This window comes from Mastomys coucha, unplaced genomic scaffold (genome assembly GCF_008632895.1).
Source record: "Mastomys coucha isolate ucsf_1 unplaced genomic scaffold, UCSF_Mcou_1 pScaffold18, whole genome shotgun sequence".
NCBI classification, from domain to species: domain Eukaryota; kingdom Metazoa; phylum Chordata; class Mammalia; order Rodentia; family Muridae; genus Mastomys; species Mastomys coucha.
The window spans coordinates 54,920,396-54,929,938 of NW_022196900.1; the positions used below are offsets into that span (position 1 = coordinate 54,920,396).

Below are 9,543 nucleotides of genomic sequence, written 5' to 3' on the forward strand. Positions count from 1 at the left end.
CTCTCTCTCTCTCTCTCTCTCTCTCTCTCTCTCTCTCTCTCTCTCTTTTGAGACAGGATTTCTCTGTGTAGCCCAGACTATCCTGGAACTCACTCTGTAGACCAGGCTGGCCTCAAACTCAGAAATCCGCCTGCCTCTGCCTCCCAAATGCTGAGATTAAAGACGTGTGCCATCACTGCCTGGCCATTTTATTTTTTCATATTGAATGTTTGGTTTTCAGATAACTGATCCTTTAGGGCCTAAAGTTGTTCTTAACCTGCCTAAGGCTGTGACCCCTTAATACAGTTCCTCATGTTGTGGTGATTCCCAGCCATAAAATTATTTTCATTGCTATTTCATAACTGTAATTTTCTACTATTATGAATTGTAATGTAAGTATCTGATATGCAGGATATCTGATATGTGACCTCTGTGACAGGGTTATTTGACCTACAAAAGGGTTCATGACCCACAGGTTGAGAACTGCAGCTTTATGTTGTTCTCCCTGGGCCTTAAAGATCCCTCTCCACATTTCATGAACAAGTAAATATGAAAACAGACCAGAGACCACAGCCATCCTGGCTTTTGTCTCAGGCAGGTGTTTTGTTGTGCAGAATGGATTTTGTGGCTTTCCCTGAGGCTGTCCGAGATGTCTATCTGATATCCTCATTAAGGTTGGTGGGTTCTTCTGCAGTTTTAATTTGAGTGAATTTCTGGGAAAAACTGTGGATTTCAGCCAAAATGCTAATGACTAAGGCATTACTTTGAAGGACTGGTTAGTTCTGTAGAGAATCATTTTGTAGTTAATTATGTTAGCAAATCAACAGCAGCCTCTTGGAGGGGAAAGCGATGGGGAGAAACTGCATATATATGTAAATTATTCATAATTCAAAGAAGGGTCAGGAATTCATTTCCCAGAAAGAAGAGTATACATGCGAGTCGTTCATGTTTGCATCTAATTTCCATGTTACAGCTGTAACTTTGTAGTGGGCATCATATTAGGGATTAAAATAAAAAGGCTTTGTATTTAATATGGTATACTCATACCACTTCGTGCCAATTCAAACATTTTCCACTTCTAGGCAATGAGAGATCTTCAACCCAAAGCCCATGGTTTTAGTGAACTTGGGTGTCAGTAGGGTTTGGAGAAAGGGAGCTGACCATGAGGAAGCATGGATACTCAACTAGGAAGGATGAGAGTGATACTCCGCCCTTCTCTCCTTCCTTTCTATTGAAGGTGGCTCCCTGTTAGGAAGTATGGCAGTCACAAAGAGGAATCTGTTATATACAGAATGTCTGCTGTGTTAGTTACTTTTCTGTTACTGTGATAAACTATCAAAAGCAAAGCAACTTAGAGAAGGAAGACTTTATTTCGGCTTGAGGTTCCAGGGGGAAAGTTCATAATGGTTGGGAGGCATGGCAGGATGAGACTAGAGCAGAAAGCGGAGAGACTACGTCTTTAACTCTAAACACAAATTCAAGAGCTAGAAGCTCTTAAAGCCCATTCCAGTAATGTACTTCCTTCAGGAAGACTGACTTCCTGAGTGCTCCATACTGTGCCCAACACCACCACCCAGTGGGCACCAGTGCTGAAGTATCTAAGCCTATGGGGCATTCTTATTTAGACCACCACTGTTGATTATCGTGCCTCTGGAACTCTTTAGAGGAACATAATCCTTAATTCTTTTTAGTTAAAAATTTATTTGATTATTTTATGTATTAACAGTCTTCCAACCTCATGAGTCATTAATTCCAATCTCATGACTACTCATAATATAAATGAGTAGACTGGAGAGGTGACTCAAGGTTAAGATTACTTTACTACTCTTCCAGAGGACTCTGGCTAGGTTCTCAGCTCTCACACAGTTGTTCCCAACCATTTCCAAGTCTAGTCACAAGAAATATGATGTTCTCTTCTGGCCTCCATGGGTATCAAGCATGTACATGGCACACAAACACCCGTATGCAAAAATAATAAAATAAGGACTAGAAAGGGAGTATTTTCTAAGCAGAGGATAAGACATTTTTAGTGTCTGATGACTGAAAATCTTCTCAGGATAACTTGGATCAAGGCAGTTTGATTAGTGTGGGAGGCCTCATGGTAGTAGTTCGTTCCTGTCAAGGCAAACCTGAGTTTGAACATGGACTCTTCCTTCTATATTGGGCTTTGAGATCTTCTTCAAGAGCTTGATCCTTTAGAATTTGAGCTTCCTCTGTGTGTGAATGGGAGAAGCAGTGTACATAGAAGTGGGTATTATATAGTCTGTCACCCCTCTGCAAAGGGAAGGGTAAGGAGGGCAACGAAAGGCTTTATGAAGAGGTGAGGGCTACTTCATTGGAATACAAGGGTTAAGTAGAAAATAAGAGGGGAGGGGAGGAGGGCAGGATGAAGGGCGGAGAAAACACAAACGATGAACAAGGGTTTTACCAAAGAGGACATGAGAGGTCCAGAGTTTCATTGGCTCTAAAAGAGAAAGTTTGTTGGTACAGTTTGGGTTGTCTTCTGATGAGTCAGGTTTTATTCATGATTATCTTAGGAGCTGGCCACAAGCATTGTATGTGTGTGTGTGTGAGTGAGAGAGAAAGCAAGAGAGAGAGAGAGAGAGAGAGAGAGAGAGAGAGAGAGAGAGAGAGAGAGAGAGAGAGAGAGAGAGAGAGAGAGAGAGAGAGAGAGAGAGAGAGAGAGAGAGAGGAGAACGAGAACAAGCTAACTTGGCTTGGGCTTTTGAATGCTCAAATCATCACCCTTTACCCCCAGTGACACAGCTTCTACAACAAGGTCACACCTCCTAATCCTTCCCAAACCATTCCACCTACAGGGGACCAAGCCTTCAAATATATGAGCCTGTGTGGCCATTCTCGTTCAAACTACCACACTAGAGTTATCTGGGAAGAAAAGCTTCCATTGAGAAAGTGGAGATCAGTTGCCTGTAGGCAGGTTCATTCAGAGGACATTTTTTTGATTAATGACTGATGTAGGAGAACTCTGCCCACTGTGTTAGCACCAACCCTGGGCAACTGGTCCTGAGTTGTATAAGAAAGCAGGCTGAGCAAGACATGAGGAACAATCCAGTAATCATTTGTCCTTCAATGGTGTCTGTTTTAGTTGCTGCCTCCAGGTTACTGCCTTGGTTTTCCTTAAAAAGTCCACATCCTGGATATGTAAGCCCAAGCAAACTCTTTCCTCCCCATGTTGACTTTGCTATATCACAACAAGAAAGAAGTTAACTGGAACACTTCCTGTTACCTTGTATTTGTCTTTTTTTTTTTTTTTAAAGGGCTCATTCATTACAAAGCATGAAGATCCTCAAAACACAGAAAAAAAAAAAAAAGAAAGAAAGAAAGAAACCAGAAAAGCACGGAGTTCTCATTAAGTATGAATCACAGCTTCTGGGCCAGTAACAAATGTGTCTTTATTCTTCAGAGAAAGGCTGAGTGGGATAGAATGTAAGAAACCACTTAGCTGCCATACGCACTTTTACTAGGCACATTAAGTTTTCCTTGAAGTACCTCCTGGGCCTCTTACATAAGCATCCTAACCTCATCCATAAAGGCTGTACCCACCACACAAAGGACATGAGCACTCATACCGCAGCAACATAAGTCTACACCATAAAATTTGGGATAAATAATTTTTCAGTCTCATTTCATCATATTCTGACACACAGAAAACAGTGGTGTGTGTGTGTGTGTGTGTGTGTGTGTGTGTGTGTGTGTGTGTGTAAATGGAGATTTTAGATAGGATGAGAAGACCTCAGAATAGGCAACATTTTTAATTAAACTTTATTACAAAAAAAAAAAACTTACAGGGGCTAGAGAGATGGTTCAGTGGTTAAGAGCACAGCAATGGCTGTTCTTCTAGAATTTCAATTCCCAGCACCCACATGACAGTTCACAACTATCTGTAAGTCCAGTTCCAGAGGATCCAGCAGCATTATACAGATACACATGCAGGCAAAATACCAATGCACATAAAATTAAAAAAACTATTTTGCAAATAAAAACATCACAAACCAAAGTTGTGTGTGTGTGTGTGTGTGTGTGTGTATAAACAAATGATTATGTGGGCATAGTATAACATATAGGAAAAATTAAAAAGGCCAAATAACAAATAATAAATATAAGTATTAGACAAGTTATATACAAAGAAGATATAAAGTGAATTGTTTTTCTACTTCTCACTCTGTCATGGATTTTGTATTTTGGAGTTGGATAAGTGCACAAACATATTTAATAGTTAAAATATGAAATCCATTGAGAAGCGCCACAGCTTTTGTTCCAAATGGCTGCTCTGTGTAGGAGCTCATCGAGATGCATGGAGTTTGGGTCTGGTTAATTTTGATAATACATTTTAGAAGACCATGAAATCAGGAAGAGATGCAGTGCCAGGGCTGTGGTGAGTCCAGGCACCATTTTGAGTTGCTGGGCTCTGGCATGCTTGGTGATAATGCTGTACTGTGTATGGCACTTTTTTCTTCTGTGTCCTCCAGTGCCATCAAACACTTATTTATGAAGGACTCACCCCTTTCAAATCCCTTCCATGCTCACCCCTTCTCACTTTTTTTTTCATTTACTCACTTTACATTCTGATCACAGCTCCTCTCCCTCTCCTCTTCCTAGTCCCACCCATACAAGTCCCTCTCTCCATTGTCCCTTCCTCTTGGGTACCATCTCACCCTGGGACATCTAGTTGCAGCAGGACTAGGCACATCCTCTCTCACTGAGGCCCAAGTAGGCAGTCCAGGTAGGGGGAAGAGGATCCAATGGCAGGGAACAGAGACGGAGACAGCCCCTGCTCAGCTTCCTAGGGAACATATATGAACATTTGCTACAGATATGTAAGGGGTCTAGGTCCAGGTCCTGCATGCTTCCTTTGAGCCCTGTGGCCCCAGGTTGGTTGACTTTGTAGGTCTTCTTGACCTCTCCGACTTGCTCACTTCTATCCTCCACTCTCCACAAGACTCCCCGGGTTCCAGTTGATACTTGGCTGTGGGTTTCTGCATCTGTCTCCACCCACTGCTGGATGTAGCCTCTCAGTCTATGCTAGGTTATGCTAGGTTTCTTTCTGTAAGCATAGCAGAGTATTAGTAGTAGTGTCAGGGGTTGGCTCTCTCAACCGGGATGGACATTAGCCATAAAGTACAGGACAAGCATGCTGCAGTCCACATACCCAAAGAAACTAGATAGTATGGAGGTCCCAAGAGAGGATGTGGGAATCTCACACAGAAGGGGAAATGAAATAGCCATTGGAGGTAGATGGAGAGAGGGAACTGGGTACAAGAGGAGGTGAGGAGGGGAGTGCGGACGGTAACCAGGTGTGGAGAGGGGAGGGGAAAAAGGGCTGGATATGAGAATGGAAGTAAGTGGGGCATCTCTGGTGACTAGCTGGAGCCATTGGATGGGAGAAGATACGAGAAATCTATCAGGGTGACCCTTAGCTTAGATTCTTACCAGAGGCAAATATAGAGATTGAAACGGCCACCTCCTGTAGCCAGACAGGACTCCCAGAGGAGGGAGGAGGACGTCAGTCTAACCACAAAGCCTTCAACCCTACAGAATGTGCAAGGATAAAGATAGAGCAGAGACTGAGGGAACAGCCAACCAATGAGTGCCCCAACTTGAGACTCATCACTTCTCTTAATCTGAACAAGAATCACTTGGAGTACAGAGTTTGTGAGTATCATTTTGTAGTTCAGAAGAGACATGGTAAATGACTTTACCCCAAGTTAGTCAGTGTAGACATGTTGGGGTTGGGGTATTGCTTTTCCTTCTCCCAGCAGTGGTTCATCCATCCATCAGCTTCTTAATGAGTGGGTGTTTATGCTGAACTTTCTCTGCATTGTGCATTGGTGATAGAGATGGCTAAGGAAGGAGGAGCCAGCCATATGTTCCCGTGAGGACACAGCCTTTCATCTCTTTGTAGGATAATGTCTATGCTCCTCTTGAAGCTTTTCTCCAGAACCTTTCAGCTCAGAAACAAATACCATGGCTCGTGTTTTCTCATGATGTCTGAACAGGGCTTGAGGATCTATGTGTTGTGGGATTCACAGGTGAAACCCTGGTTTTCAGTGTCTTTAGGTCTTTACAGTAGGGTGCCTGGCTGAGCACTCCAGGGATGAGTGGATGACTTTTTGAGTTAGACAGGTGGTTTGGCTGGCACATGCTTTGTTTTGTTTCCGTATTTTGAGTTGCCTGGACCTCTGCGATCTGACACCTTCTTTTCAGTGTTGTGGACTTTTCTTGGGCAGGAATTCAGGCAACTATTATTTGTTGGGTAAGGAATATGTCTACCTTTCTTTCCTCCTATTCTCCCTTTATCCTCTCTTCCACCTTCTGCCTGCACCAGGCCAGACCTTTTGCTATAGGTAAGTGTTAGGCATTGCTAATGAATAAAAGTTTGTGTTCCCAGGAGCTTCTCAGTAGTTTACAGGGGGTGGGTTCTCCTTATCCCCTTTCTTCTCTTTAATACAGTAGTTCTCAAACTTTCTAATGCTTTGGCCCTTTAATACAGTTTCTCATGTTGTGGTGACCCCCCCAAAAATAAAATTATCTTTTGTTGCTATTACATAACTGTAATTTTGCTATTGTCAAAAATCATAATGTAAATTGTAAATATCTGTGTTTTCTGAAGTTAGGTGACCCCAGTGAAAGGGTCATTGGACTCCAATAGGTTGAGAACCACTTTTCTAATGTCATGACCTGCTAATCACTCCAGACTTAATCCAAAGCACACTTATGCCTGTAGGTTTCTATCAGGCCACAGGTAAATCGGGATGGAAGAGATTTTGTTTAGTTGGCACAAACTCCATAGACTTGGGAATCTAAGAAACATTTGAAAATTTTCTTTTGAGCTAGCATTGGCAATGAGACAAGCCTAAAACATATTTCCTAGGCTGCAAAGCTGAGGAGGAGAGGACTGTCATGGAAGATAGCCTTTCACTTTAAGAGGAAGAAAGGTCCTGGATATGTGATAGAAGCTATAGAGAATCAGGTATTATTGTCATATTGACTCCTTCCTTTCTGTACAAAATTTTCTCACCATCTTAGAGCATGTGGGATACTTGCAGGAGTATTCACACTTATAGGAGTGGAGAATCTTTTCTGTTAATAAGACTGAAGTGAACAGTACAGGCCTACTTGTTGCTTTTCCTCATCTCCCTGTCATATCTAAACCGGATTACAATGTAACCAAATACTAAATTGCATGAGACTGGAACACATGAGCTCCCAGTAGAGTCCAAAGATCACTGTTAAAAGAGAACGCTGAGTTGATTTTTCTCCCCAGTCCTGGGACACACTTTCTGTAGGCTGAACCTGGAGGAGTGGCTCTTTAAGAAGCAGAGTCTAAGGTAAGCTCCTCCACTCTCCAGGGATGTAGTGCTGGGAAATAGTCTCCATTGTGACTAGGTTATTTGAGGGGAAAGAAAGGGAATACAGGGACGGCACAATTCCCTAGAGTTGTTTCTGAGCAGAGAGTTTGTAGCATTTACCCCCTTCTAGGGATGGCTGAAATAGTTTTGCAGAGAGCAGCTCCAGTTTCCAGGTCTCCTGCCTATCCTCACATGGCATTTGAGTAAGCTTGTACATTTGCTAAACAATCAGCTGTGAAATCTATGACTTCCTGTGGTACGCTTCTCACAATATTTATACAGGCTATCATTTAGTGTACCATATAAATATTAATGGCATGGAACAGCTTTTTGATCATAAATAGGGGCCAGGAGTCAGTGCAGCCCATGCTGGGGACTTGCTTGGTAGAACCTGAGTTTTAAGGCATCTTATAGACTGAGTTATTAGGTATGTCTCAGGACTTGTGCACAGCTTGAATTTCTCTTCGTTATTTTTTCCATCTCTTTGCCATCCAGAGGCCATGGGCTCCTTCCTCTCTCCTGAGTGCCCTCCCTACAGCTGATTTTCTTTTTAGAGTGTTCCTCTTTGCCCCCAAAATAGTGAGATGAAACCCAGGTTCCATTCCTCATTATTCATAAAGCAGGCTTTGGAATTTCCCTGACTCCACCCGGAATCATAGGCCCTCTGTAGATGCTATGCCTTACGGAGTGCACCCTTTGAATGCCTCAGCTCATTTTCCTGAAAAATGGGGCTTCCACACTGCCTACTTGACAGGGCTCAGCTAAGGATTAAATAAGATCATAGAGTCAGTTGGACAGTTTGCAGGGCAGAGCTCAAGAAAGACCAGCTTTTGTGGCATCTGTTGTTATTGAAGTTGCAAAGACTTTGATTTTTAGTTTTAGATGAATGCTCTGGAAAGTGCCCCGAAATCACTATTGTATGCTTGTGTTTAAACTCTGGGGCTGGTGTTTGCTGCTTGTGTGCATCAGGCAGATTATTCGTGCAGCTGAGGTATATAGTGAGTGATAGGCTTGTTAACTCCATTGATTGTGTTTCTGTAATTCAATAAGCCCTTGGTAGAAACAAGTAACCCAATGGTGATCCTAACCCCTTCTTTTTCAATTAGAAAGAGAATAGTATTTCCCTTCAATTAGAAAATATTATTTCCTAATTAGAAAAAATAATATTTTCTCTATTTCTTAGGTTTTGTATCGTTGGGTGCTGATTAAGTGTGGCCTTCAGGACCCAGAGGACTGTACTTGTAACTGAGGGCAAAGGGCATAACATGTGAGAGGCAAGGGATCTGGTTTCAGGGAATCTGGGTGCCCAAGCGCTCGCACTCGCTGGAGTTCAGGTTCTGGGTGCCCAAGGGCTCACATTCAGGTTCCAGGTATGGAAACAACTCTCAAAGAGATGAAAACCACAGTAATGGAGAAATGGTGAAGCCAAATGTTGAATTAGGATCTCTTTCTTAGAAAAACATGAGCTGAGAAGCTTGTGCAAGTACTGCTGGGAGAATGCCTCCCTGGCTCCCAGAGTTGTAGGCATCCTATAGGCCGTCTAGTAATAGTTTCTGGAAGTTGGAGATGCTAGAAAAAGGCATTCTAGGGTTGTGGAAGGACAGACTTTGCAGGTGGATGGCTGGCTCTTGGGTTAGCTAACTTCAGCACAGTAGGCAAGGGCCCTTAACACAGTCCTCAGCAAATCAGCACCTAGTAATGGGAGGCTATCGGAAGCATCTTCAGCCAGATTAAGGGCTTTAGGGAACAGGGGATGGCTCACTGTCTTACTTAGTGGTTGCATGAACTATTGGAGTATATTGCTTCCCTTGGCTACGGCTTATCAGTAAGATGGGATGGTAATAGTTTCTTTCAAGGTTTTCAGGATCAGAGGTAGCAGTATAAACAGGCTGCTTAGAAGAACATCAGATATATAGTAAGCACTGCACCTTCTGTTATTCCCTAATGATGGGTTCTTAGGATATCTAGTCCATTCGCTGGGTCCCAAGTGCTTGTTGCATTTCTACTGTGCCAGGCACTGGCTATCTATCGTATGGAGACCAGGGTACAGTTTGAGTTCACTGTAATGGGTTATACTATACTTTCTGCACATGGTGAGGGCTCTCTTGCAGGTAGCTTTTTTTCCTAGATTCACAATCCAGACCTAGAGCAAAGCCACAGCTGGTGAGTGGACATCATCCTTTGTTTTTTTTTT

General features: G+C 42.8%; 1 protein-coding gene across 6 annotated transcripts in view; it reads left to right on the forward strand.

Annotated features, from left to right (window-relative positions):
* Fggy (FGGY carbohydrate kinase domain containing) overlaps positions 1 to 9,543 on the forward strand; it is a 373,036-nt gene that overhangs the window by 16,654 nt on the left and 346,839 nt on the right. Inside the window, exon 1 of one of the 6 annotated variants that reach the window (XM_031377875.1) lies at positions 7,210 to 7,328. The exons of the other annotated variants lie outside the window; for them this stretch is intronic. The gene's annotated coding sequence lies outside the window, so the exon portion shown is untranslated. Of the gene's footprint in view, positions 1 to 7,209; positions 7,329 to 9,543 lie in introns of those variants that run through there. 6 annotated transcript variants of the gene reach the window in all.